This window comes from Protopterus annectens, chromosome 8.part0, assembly GCF_019279795.1.
Source record: "Protopterus annectens isolate FY-2018-M chromosome 8.part0, PAN1.0, whole genome shotgun sequence".
NCBI lineage: Eukaryota > Metazoa > Chordata > Ceratodontiformes > Protopteridae > Protopterus > Protopterus annectens.
The window spans coordinates 177,247,599-177,263,265 of NC_056741.1; positions in this window are offsets into that span (position 1 = coordinate 177,247,599).

Genomic DNA, 15,667 nt, shown 5'->3' on the forward strand with positions numbered 1-15,667 from the left:
GTGGTTGTGTCACACAGTATGACCTTGTGTGGGTGTTTGTACATAACAATGCATGCCATTGCCTAAACCAGCAATGGCATTGCACACATGATGTATGTGTGTGACACATGCACATAAATACCTGTGACCTGCAGTAGTTACCATGTCTGACACATGCCTCGAGTGGATAAATGGTATTTGCAATGTATACCAATATGACTGTGTCTTACTGTGCAGGGTCCGCACGTGGTATGTCTCTATACAGTGTGGGTGTCTATAGTGAAAGACCTACAGCAGGGGATACACATCTGGTCTGGGCCATATAGTGTACATGTCGTCGATGTACAGGTGCTGCATGTTTCCACCTGTTGTGGTAGTGGTAACATGTCATTCCACTGCAATTCAGTGACCACATGCTGTGAACCCTTCAACTAGTGTGTTGTAGCTACAGTAATGCTCACACACAATGTTTGGCTGGATGCAGTCCGGCCATATAAACACAGTTCTTGAGACTGTCATATTGCCAGTGTTGTTATGGAGGATAGGTGGTCTTCCTGTGTATGGGAGGGTTGTGTGTGCCAGGCTATGAACCAGATGGCAGTCCGACACACTGTTAGCTGCACATGAGTAGGCCCTGATGGTTTGTGCTGTGCCAACAACCTGGAGGTGTGTGTATCTGTGTTACCTTGGGATACCACCCCCCTATCCATGTGTGTTACATGTGTAGGGGACAACAGGCATGGTATGGGGCATAACCTGTCAGTGATGGGTAACACCTGTGAGCCATGAATCATGAATCTGCTACTGCACAGACATTGCAGCTCACTGTGCTGAGAGCAGTGTCTGTTGCATGCATCTTCCAGTGTACACTGCTGTTGTTGTGTAGCAGCACTGTTAGTGTCCTAACCTGTATGATACCCATGGAGGTGGCTATGTAAACCATGTCCTGCAGCATAAGCCAGTATGTTTCTACCAAGGAGCTTTGCCATTATACATCGGGCCATGGGTGTCACGTGCAAGATGACCCTTGCACATCATTGTGGCTTCCCTAGCATGTAAGCACACATTGACAGCCAGTGGATACCCTATGAATGACAGTGGAGACTGAGCATAATGTAGACATACAACACCCTTTGCACATATAGTGGTAGAATACCTGGTGAGGGTATGTTGGCAACCAACATCAGGCTCATACTGGCCTGTGCCACATGCTAAGAGATCCATTCTATGTTCCCTATCATGTAGTCCAGGGAGGTATGTCTCAGGCAGCCATACTGGCATGGTCAATGAGTGAGTCATATCTGTCCATGCCTCTGACTGACCTGTATGCATGTGTGCTGGGGTGGACCATAGTGCCCCTGAGGCATATCACTGTGACCTTGACCAGATACAGCCTGTTGAGTGGGACCCCAGTGCAGCACACAAGACAGGTACCTGACACGTCTGTAGCAGGTGTGTTGTGTAGCCCTACAGGCTGTGAGTGTGTGGCACAGGGGATGTGCGTGCCATGTGTGGCATGTGCTCTGTTCCGATGGAACATATGCCTGTGTGCCAGCTGCGGAGGTGTGTGATGCCCAGGCAAGCTGCTATTCTGAGTCCCCATGTATGCCCTAGTGTGTTCAGCATGCTGTCAATGCGTGTCAATGTCTGACTTGTATTGTAGTCACTGTAATATATTTTATTTATTTATTTATTTATTTATTTATCCTACATTTGTTGACTGGGATAGTCCGACTGGATGCATGTCCATTTCCAGGGGAGGCCCGTGGAGACAAGCTATGAGGGTAGCAGATACAGCATTACATAATACTAGCATTACATATTACAAACAGATTATTTACAGAGATTACATAAGTAAGCAAGTCAAACATGTTCCACAGGTTAATGTTAGTCCTGAGCACAAGTCAGGATTAAATTAACATTACACAGTAAAGTGGTTCACAGAGTTTACACATTCGAGTTAGCCAGGCTTGATACATTGACATAGCCAGTTAAGTGACAAATGTTGTATGAGTCTACTGTTAAATTGACCTAAGGTGGACAGTAGGGTAATATCAGCTGGAAGTGAGTTACAGAATCTACTTACAGGGTTTGCAAAGAGAGAATCACAGGCTGTGTTATTAAACTTGCTAGTCTGAAGTAGTAATTTGTTAGAGGATCGAAGCGGTCTAGGAGTGTTATAGGGGGTGAAAATATTTGAAGTGCAGGAGTATTGTCTGGATTATAGAGGATTTTATAGGCCATAATCAGTTGGTTATACTGTATTAGGCTGGGTATTGCAAGCCAACCAAGCTGATTTAGATTGATGCAATGATGTGTCCTAAAAGGCAGCCCAGTGGCAAACCTGGCAATGTGGTTGTAGCAAATTGAGTGTTTGTTAAGGACAGTCTTGTTCATATTCGAGAGTAGAGGGGATGCATACAGAAGGGTTGAAACAAGGTGTGAGCGAGCTATGGCACCTTTAGCTGGAGGGGCTAGGAAGGCTTTAATTCTGTAAAGTGACCCTAGTTTTCTATTGATGGCTTTGATAATCTGGTTAACATGTAGGTCACATTTGAGATTATTGTCTATGATGACACCTAATAGTTTCGGAGATGGGTCAGGGGAGATTATTGTGCCAAATGTTGATGTTATGGTAACGGTGAAAGTTGTATACCTACGTGTTGGTGAAATAACAACAGTTTAGTTTATTTGGGATTTAGGATCAGATGATGTTCATAAAGCCAGTTTTCTATTGTATTAAAGGTGGTCTGGGTAGCTGACCATAACTCTACTGGAGATGTGGCTGAGCAGATCAGAGTACAGTCTTCAGCATATTGGATACAGCTGACTTTTGGGATGACAGTATAAAGGTCGTTAATGAAGATGGAGAACAGCAAGGGCCCTAGTATAGAGCCTTGTAGTACTCTGAGGGTGTTAAGTAGAAGGTTAGAGAGTTTGTTCTGCCAGAGGCCAGCCTGCTGTCGACCATGCAGGTAGGATTGAAACCAGTGGAAGGCTCCAGTATCTAGACAGTGTTTGCAGGGTGTGGAGCACAAGTTGGTGATCAACCATATCGTATGCCTTGGAAAGATCCAAAAAGAGGGCTGAGGATATATAATTTGTGTTGCAAGTATGGTTTATGGTGTTAATAAAGGCTAGGAGGCCTGAAGTAGTGCTGTGATGAGGACGTAAGCCATGCTGAGTGTCTGCCATAATGCGATTTTGGATTAGGTGGTGCATGAATTGTCTATGACGAAAGTTTCCATAATCTTTGCAAGTGGAGAGAGTATAGCTATTGGCCTATAATTGGAGAATTCAGTAGAGCTGCCTCCTTTGTGAAGTGGGATTACATATGACATTTTCCAGATGGTGGGAAAGTTAGATTCTACCATGGTTCCTTTGATTACCTTTGAGACAGGGTAAGCAATAGCATCATCTGGTTTTGATAGGTACTCGGCAGGGAGTTGATCAGCAGAAAGTGTAGTGGGTTTCACTGTTTCAATCAAGGTACGGAGAAGTGAAGTGGTGACTGGTTGGCAGCTGAACGCAAGTAGTTTTCTAGGGGTGCTACTTTCAGGACCAGGGGAGCTAGGAGGTAGATGGCTAGCTAGGGCCTGAAATGTCTCAGTAAAGAACTGGTCAAAACTCTCAGGAACATCTTCAGGGGTATTATCAATAGTAGCAGCAGGGATTGGGGTTGACGTTTGTCCAGGATGTAGTATATATGACATGCCACCTGACAAGGTATGGCATTACTGGGTTCAGAGAGACCAGTCCCCAGATTGGCTGTGTGGTGGCATCCCACACATGTGTTGTACGTTCCTGGCCAAGGGTGATGGCTGACTGCATACATGTGGCAGCTGTGACATTGACACATGACTCACATAAATCACAACTGGACCATAGAGGCGATTCACAGGTTACCTTTGCACATGCTACCCTAGTAGTGTGATTGCCATGGTGAGTACCAAAACATGGGGCCAATGGGGAACAACATACTGAAGGTGTGTATGTGTGGGTGTACCGCTACTGTTTCATAGCACTGACATATATGACTGCACACGTGGGTAAATGCCAGGTAAGATGTGTGCAATGGGTCACAGGCAACGTACATGCGTACGGGACAGACAGTGACGTTCTGTCATGTGTAAAATTGACATACGTATCGTACGCTATGCAGATGTCACTAGAAGTCTACAGAAGCACTGTAACTCTGCATTGCAGGTGTAAGCAGTGTTCCAGGGAACCCCAAGCGAACATGCATGCAAACAAAGCTACAGAAAACAGGGCTGGAAGTAGTGCATTATACAACAAAGAAGGGGTAACAATAACAGTAAGTAACAATGCAAATATGTAGGCACTATCGACATGTACCCAGGAATACGCAGCACAGATGCCCATGGTAGAACTGATATTATGTCATACTTATTTGTGATTTGGATTACATTGGTACTGCGCACATATCTACATGCACAAACATCCACATGGCATAGTAGTTGTGGGCAACTTGACACCATTACTGTACATGTCCACCATTGCATATCACTACTTGCATTAGCTTTCCCCCTGTGCTACCCATGTATGCAGCTATCTGTTGACAACCTTACCACCGGCATGCAATTATGTGCAGCTGTTATACTTTGGTATGTACTATGGGTGCAGATAACAATTCAGGACATTCATACAGTTACTGCAGCAGGCATGCTGGGATAAACGCACAGTCATAGCAGCACACTGTACTGTTACCAACATGATACTTTTAATACACTTCTATGTAGTCACCCTGTGCATCAGCAACGTGTTTACCTGTTCCCGCAATGATGTTGGAGATTGCAGGAGGTGGCACAGTGTCATCATATGCACAGGGTGTGGATTAGGTATGCCCGAGTCAGCCACTGATACCACCAATTGACATGTGTGTGTATGTGTGTTGGTGAGGGGCAGCAGTACAGGGTGGGGCAGTTTTGGTGCAGTGTGTGCGTGTATGTGGTCGCCCTAGGTGTTAACATTTTGCATGTGTGTATGCATGCACACAGTTCCACCTCATGGCTGCCATATACAGGGGTTTGTGGACAGACACAGACTGCACCTGGCAGGCCATACAGATCAGTGTCTGTGTGCACAGACACGGTACCTGTGCCTGGCAGGGATGCTACGGACCGTATCCAGTACTAAGCCAGACTGGGTACTGTCATCAGAAGCGGGAGTGTATTGACTGGACACAAGTCCCTGTTGGGACTGTCCAGAGCCGCGTGCATGTGGTCTCCTGGGGCGTTCTGATGACAGCACAGACCCAGCATTGCTGGGGCTGCTGCTGGCACTATGGGGGCGTATGCGAGCCTGTTGTCATCTGCGCCAACTGCCACCTGCTGCTGCTGCCGGCATACGGCCACGTCAACGCCGCAAACGCCCACCATTGCCTTGGTTCATGGACATCTGGTTGTGGAACTGCTGTAATATGTCCCCACAACGTCTGTCTATGACATCGGTGAAGTTACGGATAGCATCCGCAATGTCACGCATACTGTCTGTCATGGCTGTGCGACATGCTCTCAGCTCCCTCAGACCCTGTCTGGTGTACCTTTCCATACGTGACTGTGCCTGCATGACAGTCTGAAACATAGCTGAGGTTGACAGATCTCTTTGGGCACGCCAGCCAGAGGCAGTACGCCCACGGATGCTCCCACGAGAACACATGGGCAACTGTCTGTGTGGTACCATCGGAGGACCCTGCCCATGGCTGCTGTGTGGGGATGCATGTGCCACAGGTACCACATTACCTTGGTCTATACCAACTGTATCCTGTCCATCACCTAGGGACAATGGTGACAACGGATGTACAGGCAGGATGACTGTGTGCAATGATGGGGTTGACAGCTGTGTACTGTCAATTGGCTGACCAATGGCAGACCCTGACACACCTTCCTGTACCATTACACAAATATCATCATTACCAGTAGCCATGGCACAGGTTTCAGGTTCCCTGCTGCGGGTCACCAGAACAGCCCCAGAACCTGTGGGAGGAAGACAGGAAACACAGTTTACAGTCTCCAGACATTGTTACCAGTGATGCACTTATACACACATGCACACATGCACACATGGACACATGCACACATGGACACAGGCACACATGCACACATGGACACAGGCACACATGCAGACATGCACACGTGGACACATGCACACAGGCACACATGCACACATGCAGACATGCACACGTGGACACATGCACACGTGGACACATGCACACATGGGCACATGGGCACATGCACACATGCACACATGCACACGTGGACACAGGCACACATGCACACATGCACATGTGGACACAGGCACACATGCACAGATGCACACATGGACACAGGCACACCTGCACACATGCACACATGCACACATGGGCACAGGCACACCTGCATACATGCACACATGCACACCCCGCAGTATACACACAGAGCACTACTGAGTTACACTACTGTTACTAGCATTATCAGGACTATTATAGGTTATGTTAAACACACTCACCAGCATGGATGGCCTGCCTTGCTGTAACCCTGGAGGGACCTGCAGAAATGATGAGATTAATGTCAGTGGGCACAACTGTGCCATTGATATTGCATATGATACAGTGTACAGAACAGTCAAGTGTACATATGGCATATTACCTGCACGCTCCATGCCGTGCTGCTGTGTGGAACCACCCTCCATCATAATGCAGGTGTACTGCTGTTGGTGTTCCGGGGCTGGAGCCACAACACTTAGGAGTAGCCCCTCCAGTCTGGTGAGGGGGGGATGTGTGGCCACCCCACCTCCTGTGGCGACCTGTTGCCTGTGGATATCTGATGCACGCTGCCGGACATTTCAGATTAAATCACTGCAGTGATGTCGTATCTGCTCATATGTCCTGTTATGCATGCCAATATCATTTACCCTACGGACAAGATCTTGCAACAGTGCGGCCCTCTCCTGCTGATTCTGACTGGTGCGGGAAAACAGGATGTCATACTCCTGCACCAGGCTCTGGTGGATCTCCTCATCTTCCGCCACAGAGTAGGCGGGGTTACGCTGTCGTGCCATCTCCCTGGAAGAGAACACAAACAGGATATCAGCAGACCATGTCAGCAATATATTGCACACATACTATACATGATACTCATGTGTAGTGATATACTACTACTCCCATATGTTGCATGTGTGTGTGTTATGGTGGATACACAGGTACATGGACAGATATCAGTGCTCAGCCAACACCTGTGCAACAATACCTGCCACATTCCACACAAGATAGTAGCATGCCCCATCGGTCAGCACACACTGACAGGTGCAATGCACAACCTCACTCTGGGGGTTCATCCCAAGGTACTGTATGTGGGACACCGTCCACTACTGTGATGTGGACAGAAGTTACTCAGCCTGGATATACATATCCCACCACCACCACCAGCACAGTAGACTACTTTGATATGTATGTGATTAGAAAGTTATTCACTTGCTGGGACTAAGATGGTATCCATGCAGCACACTGTGCCAGTGGAAGCCAAAAGCCACACTGCTGACCCCATTTGCAAATGCTTAACACAGACATGCCACAGATTGCATGGAACTTGCACACACATTTCTAACCCAGACCCTATGCACAAAGGTTAGGCATCCTGTCCAGTGGACCCCAGACAGAGGCAGATTGTATAACAATAGCAGGAGGCTACTGCAGGACAGAGCACATTCACATTAAGGGAAGGCATCTGTGGTCAGCACTGGTACTATGCTATGGTCCGTCATAACAATGGCCACAGACTACTCTGGGAGGGAAATGGACACATACACTATGGATGACCACAAGGCCTTCTTCAGTTATGTTACACATATGGACCACATGCCTCAGATATGCTCTGTGTTAATACACACCTACTTAACATTCACCAAACACACGGATATTGGCAACAATCTTGCAGACATGTTCGGTGCACGTATCCCCCCTCCTACTCCCCCACCAGTTGAAATATTTATCACAGCTGGATGTAACCTCCCTATCATCTCACATGTCCAGGTGAGGGCCACCCTCAGCAGAGAAGAATACACAGCATCACTGTGACCTCGTGGTATCCATGGATGTGTGCTACTGGCACTCCGAGAGGACATACAACCGCATATAACAATGATAATTTATCTTGGCTGTACTACAGGATATGTACCTGGACAGTGGCATACAGCAACAGTGGACCCACACCACTAAGGGGGCACCTTGACTGACCCTGGGAATTACCACATCATATGCATAACGGGCCTGGTCTGCTAAGCTATGGAATTATGCAGTATGGGATGCATATGCAGTGATATCGGGTACCTGCAGACACATGTTCCCAGGCAGTGTGCCTTTGAGATGGGCTGATCCTGCCTTTTGAACCTGGCTGACCTTTCAAAGCAGTCACTACAGCCATTGCTGGGCCAACGCACAGACAACTTCTGCCAGGATCATGGCCTAAGACTGACTTGACATGTAATGTATGGTCATCCCCTTTTGGTGGAACTACGTACACACAACATATCACATGGACATACCTATGGATACAGACCTATGGCACATTTGCAGGGTTCACAGTATGCACACTATTAACCTGCTACTTTGCATTACCTGTGTTTGTCGCAGCTGGTTGCGTTACCACTGCTTCTGCTTGCTGCTGCTACTGTCAGTGCTGACAGCTTCGGGTGACAGAGTCACAGTGTAATTTTTTTTTTTTTTTGCTCTCTCTCTCTCTCTCTCTCTCACTTCTCGCTCTCCCTCTGTCTGCTTACAGACAATGCAATGAATGTATTGCATGTGGGGAGTGTTAGCACTGGATGCTTTTGTAGGTATCTGCATAGGTCCATGTGATGGCCTCTGCACCAATTGTAAGAGCCAGCATTTGCTAATTGCATACAGCCAGTTGTGTACTGATTGCAGTTCTCACTGTGATTTCAGGTCAGTGCTATAAAAGGGTATGTGGGATAGGCATTGCCCTTTCAGATTGTGAGGGTGGGGACCATGCTGGTATGCTGTGGACAGTGTTCTGTGAGTGTAAAGGTTAGTATCTCTCTCATGATTCAGGCTGTGTTGTATATTCACATTTCTCCATTCCTCTCTCATGTTCCCTGTAGCAAGTGTGTATGCACAATGACTCCTACAACTATATATATATAGGTATATATATATATATATATATATATATATATATATATATATATATATATATATATGTACATATACATACATTTATATATGTACTTTAACTGACCTTATTATCTACAAGCTACCAACTAGCATGGCTGTTTCTGTTCACACACTACTATTATGGAAATCCAGTAGTTTTGACAATAATTTTAAATGACATGCTTTGGGTACTACACATCCTATATTCCCTTTACATTCATTCCTACTATTACATGTTATATTTATTTTAGCACAATGTGTTTGTATAAGAGTCATGGCTTAGTGGTAGGTTGTACAGACTAGTGTTTCCAAGGGCCTGGGTTCGGGACTGACAGTGGGATTTTATTTTGCTTTTGAACTGAGTACAGGATCTGTCAATCAAAGTGACTAAGGCACTTTTAAGCGGTTGTAACTGGGTTAGCGCTGGTTTGCACGGAGCTCACGCATGCGCACTGCTGTTTAGCTCTGTGCACACATGCGCACACCCACTTACAACCGCTTAACGGTGCTTACTCTGGCGCACACCCGCGCTATTTTCTTTGAAAGAAAAGAAAATGGGGAGACAGGAAAGTGGTGAAAAAGGGGTCACAAAGAGGGTAAGACAGTAGGGAAACAAGCTTGGGATGTGCAGGAGGGATGTAGGTAAGGCCCATAGCTGCCCATTTCTTCATCAGCAACAGCTGTGCATATGTATGTAATTTGGTGTGACATTTGAAACCTTCCACCCCTGAGAGAGGTGTCAGGACAACAATAATACTTGTTGTATAGCCAATTGGAATTGATAGGTTCCATGTCCAGCAGACATGTGTGTGGAATGGGCAGCTATGTATGGGGCGTAATTTTTTTGTGGGTACAGAGTGCCCCTTTTTTTTTTTTTCAGGTGAAAGTGGTATGTCAGGTGAAGGAAGTCGGTACAGCTGGGGAGGTAGGTTGGGTAGGTAAACAGACAAGACAGACAAGACAAACAAGACGCATACAGGGGCGGTGTATGACATGTGTGGGGGGGTTACACAATTGACGGGGATGGAAGTTTGGATATCCAGAGCCCATGAGCCCACAGATGGCAACAGTGGAACTGATATCCCCACCCAAAGGCAGTTGCCACTGTTCCTTCACTGCCCAGGACGGGGCTGTGCTGGGGGCTGTGTAGGCTGGGCAACAGGCATGCCTGTTAGTTGCGGCACCTGTGCCTCGAGCTGTCATATGGGCTCGAGAACAGAGTCCCGAATCTCCCTACGCACCACAGTCCGGATGCTAGGGATGGTGAGTGGTGGTTCTCCTCCAGCCACACTTGCAGAGGGGGGGGTGAGCCCCATCCCCTGCAGCACTTCCTCCCGCAGGTGGCACAGGGCCACCGGAGGAGGGTCCAGACTCGGCACTAGTGCCAGGTGCACTCGCCAGCTGAGGTGGGAGAGGTGGGTCCGCTGGAACGCGTCTTCCCTGTCTTCCTATGTTTTGCATTATGTCATGACAGTTTGGGTTAGTGACAAATAATACCATTCACAATTAGTTGTAACAGCATGCATTAGTATTCCCATTAACCAAACACCCAGATATTCACACCATTTATTAGCGTGCATAACACATGCATAATTTGAACAGAAATACACAGTCCAACAACATGCAGGGTTAATTGATGGCAACAGGCCATCAGGTGTGGATGTATGAACAGGGCAGATGCATCAACGGACATGCAAATATATATGACCCAACAGGACAAACGTCCAGGGGTGTTAATTGTGATTGCACATAACATTTTCACGTGGAATGGGTTATATGTGGTTATAGGGTGGGGTAAAGAAAATAATATTAACACCTTCAAATAACAATACATATGCTGTACATTTCTAATAGCTACAGTTATATACACACTACTGTTCTAACTACAGTTTCCTATATGATAACTATTTCAACTTGGTGATAGGACTGTTACTGCAACATCAATATACATTTTATTGTTCTTCATACACATTCATATCTAGCTTTGTTCAGCTACATCATCCTGCTACATTTGCTTTGTATAGCTGTAGACAAGTGTGGATGTTTGGTATATCAGAGAATCATCTTATCTGCATATTGCAGGCTGAGAACAACATATCCAGATTTTGGGATACACATTCCAGATGCAGCAACACTTTGAACAGATTTCGCTGTTTGGTTTTGAATCTTACATGTATTTCATTCTGTCTTGACTGCAGTATACTTTATTCAGGGGTTATTACTACTGTATTGCTGGATTCATGACACTTTCTCACACTCTCTCACTTGCTTTCATTTTACCATTCAGGATGGTACTTACTTCTAGGCTTTATTGACATGTTTTACCTGTAGTTATTACAATCCTTTCCAGCAGTCTCACTTCTGTCATGTTTCAGTATTTAACAGGGATATATTTCACACATGTGATTTCATCATCTTCTGCAGCTATACTTTTCACCCTGCTGCAGGTTGTGTACTATTTTCTTACAGGTTGGGCATTTTTATTTCAGAATATATGTCACACAGTTTCATTTTTCGGTTTAACTTACAGGCTGAAACACACTTTTGTAATTAAGCAATACTTGCAGACACTTTCACACTGTTACTTGCACATTTTATTCCTTACTGACTACACTGCACTCTTTTGCTGACTGTCATACTTTTATATTTCTTTACAGTTACTGGTAGTGGATTACTGACCTGCCTGGTGGCGCAACCGCACCAGCCTATTGCCATAGGCTCTGCAGTCCGCAGAACGGACACCTGCAGCTGTAATATAAATGAAGTAATATTGGAATACACATCTCCATAATATCAGCTAGTTTAATTTCTTACATACATAATTAAATGTAACTTACTCAGTAGTGGGGCGTTGGGTGTTTGCCGGGTCTCCTGGATCCAAAGATTCAGTTGGTCCTGTTTGCGTCTCTTCAGGTCTGCATGGTGGTGATGGACCTGCTCACCAGTCCTTGGAATCCCTGTGGCACTGGTGAGATCATGAACCAACCGGTCCCACGCCTCGGCCCTGTATGCTCCCCACAGGACCTGGCCCTGCATGAGTTGGGCCTCATGATTATGGACTAGGAGCCAGACCATGTACCTGGACTCCTCAACACCCCACCTCTGTGATCGAAAGCAACTACCCTCTCCTACTCCTGTCATTCTGCTTGCAGGTCAGTTCTACAATCGTTTATGCTGTGTATTCCCACCTATGGGGCTTATATAGTCCATTTTTCCCGCACATATCTGTGATTGGCCATTTTGGAATTGTATCAACTTCAGTAAACCTGCATTGTCATGCTCCAGTTTGTATTCATTCCTATATATTAGCTATTATTGCATTTAAAGGTACTGCTGTCATGGCTTAGTGGTTCTGTACCTTGAATATGGTGTATAGTATCATGGGTTCGAACCTGGCCATTGCTTTTTATTTTTCATGACTGTCTAGATATGCTGAAGGGTGTGTCTGTGTAAAGGCAGTTTTGATACGGCTTGCTCAACGTTGCCCGTTGGTTAGCTTGTTTGCGCGGTGCGCAGCTCCACGCAAACGGGGTACGCTGGTTTAAGCCTCATTTGGCTATCGGCACGCATATTACGCTCAGCTCAGTTAGGGGCACATAGATTTAGTGTGTTAGACCACTGCTCAGCTACGGGCACTCATTTTGCACCAGTTAAACCACTGCTCATCTACGGGCAGATGCACTCACTCTGTTAAACTGTAGCTCAGCTATGGGCACATCTGGCATTTTTTATTCTTTTGTTACCTCACATTTCTTCAATATAAATGGGCTATTTCATTACATTTTACATAAATTGTGGTTTTATGTGTACATATTTGTCAGGGACTTGTTTCCTGCTTATTTTGATAAAAAAATAAAATTGGTGTTGTGGGGGCTCAAACCATGAATTCCTGCTCTTCAGCCAACATCTCTACCGCTACGCTATTGCTTCCTGGCTTATTTTGCATATTTAGTTCTTATATGCTTTCCCACTGACTGCTAACTGTAGCTGCTTACGGCACGCCAGCAAACGAGCGCACTCACGGTTACACATTTTTTACAATTTAAAAAAATATATAACATGTTTATTTATATGTTTTCTGTTCATAGTCTGTGTGGGCATGTGTTGTGTTCTGTTTATTCACATTTCCGCGGACTCTGTCGTGGGTGTTTACTTTGGGAACTTTTCGTCTTCTGGGGCGTGTCCGCTTACAGGGCTCGGCCTACGGACACACCCCCTACTGTCTTAAACGGACCGTGTTGGCCTTAAGTGTGATTCAGCATGCTCTCATGAATATGCAGAGTATGCTGACATCACTCTGTTTAACTGCAGCCTCCGTGTATGAGTTATAACTCTTACACGGAGGCTTCGTGAATCCTGCCCATAGTGTTGAATAATGCAAACATTTTAAAGGACTCCTAAGATTTTTTAAGACGCATTGATAACACCAACCAAGAAAACATTCAGAGTTTTATTACATTGGATGAAGTAGACCTATTTACATGTATCCCACATGATGTAAGCCTTTTATGGTTTGAAGAATTTTTAGCTGAGAGTAAAGTTATTCCCTTCAATGTGTTTCATACCTGCATAGTTTTAATGGATTTAGTCCTGAAGAATAATTTTATATTCTTTCAGGGTGAATACAGCAAACAATTTTTAGGGAGTAGCGATAGGGGCACACTGTGCCCCTACATATGCAAACATTATTCTTTGATATTGGGAGAATAAATTCATTTTTACGTCAGATTTTAAAAACTACTGGAATTTTTATGGGTGTTTTCTTGATGATATATGCCTTTTTTTGGAATAACACGGGCAACACATTTTTAGAATTTCTGGAATATATCATAAAAACAACACATTTTTTGCAGTTTACACATCAAATAAACAATATTGAGTTGTATTATTTAGATGTCAATATACAGAGGTTTGGTAATGGTTTTAAATCTAGAATATATAGGAAACAGACGTTTTTCTAATTCCTGTTTACATTACACTAGCACCCACTCCCCTTATCAGAAAAGAGAGGTAATAAAAGGTCAGTTAGTGAGGGCTAGTAGAATGACCTCTGATGACCAGGACATTCAGAATGAGTGTAAATGTATTATGGAAATGTTTAAGGCTAGAGGTATCCTTGTGACTTGCTGTCCAAAGTTTTAACAGAAGTTATGGAGGCTAGGGCTTCCAGATTTGCTCCCATCTTGGGTAAAACTCTTTGGTCTTTAGACATGGCCACCCTCAGCAAAGATGCTGAGGTTGACTGGGGTAATTTTCAATCGGCCCTTGTCATTAAATTCAATGCAGAAAGCAACTTGGTGAAGAGGGTTATAAATAATGAGTGGAATAGGTTTGCCAAGTTATCAGATCTAAACTTTATATTTGATAAACCACTTAAATATGTATATAGAAAAGGCTGAAATATCAAAACTATATTAGAAGGAGGTTCACATAATCAGAATTATGGTATTTGTTCTAGTAACAAAAAAGGAGCACACAAGTGTGGTAATTGCCCTCAATGTTGTAACATCTGGAGTGGTGATGTTTTATGTTTGAAATGTAGAAACAAACACATAATGAGAAAAGGGTTTGTAAATTGTAATACCACGGGTGTGGTATATATTGCTTTGTGTGGGTTATGTGACTCCTTCTATGTGGGTAAGACAGAAAGAAAGTTAAAACAAAGAATGTATGCGCATGGATATGATATAAGAAAGAACATGACAACAGTGCTCTGTTCAAACATTCACAAGTATGTGAAAATGCTGAGTATAAATTCTTTGTAATAGAAATTGTACCCACAGACCCCAGGGGTGGACCCTGGGAGACCCGGCTTGAATACAGGGAGTTATACTGGCAACTAGTGTTGGATGCCAGTAACCACACAGGGTTAAATGACATGGTATCGCTAAAGCTAGTTTTAAAGCTTAGATCTGCTAAACTGTAAACAACAGCTTCATAATGACTATTACAGGTGTTTTATTTTAAATCAAATTATTTTAAATCAATTTTAGAATACTATATTTATACAAATATTCTATACAGTCTGTTTCATTAATTTATTTATGTGATTATTCTTGCATTCTCCACTAGATGGTGACATTCTATTCTATTGGTTTTTACATATGGTTTTATATTTTTTGTGTCTTTCGGCTTTTCCCAGTTAGGGGTCGCCACAGCGGAACTCCAGTCCACTAATGATTGGCAATTGATTTTTACATACTGGCTTGCCAGGCCTGATGCACAACCTTCAACAAAGGTATGCCTATTCACGCATGTCTCCACTCAGAAGATGCTCTAGCTGAGAATCGAACTGGACAGTGTCTTACTGTGAGGCGACAATGCTACCGCAGCACCACCACCGCGGGTTTTACATATGGTTTTATATATAAATACTTAAAATCTCAAAATTTAAGACAATAAATATTTACATATGGTTTTATATACAAATATTTATTGTCTTAAATTTTGAGATTTTAAGTATTTTCTGTGGATACATTTTTACATAAACCCCATTTGATACATTTTATACAACAACAG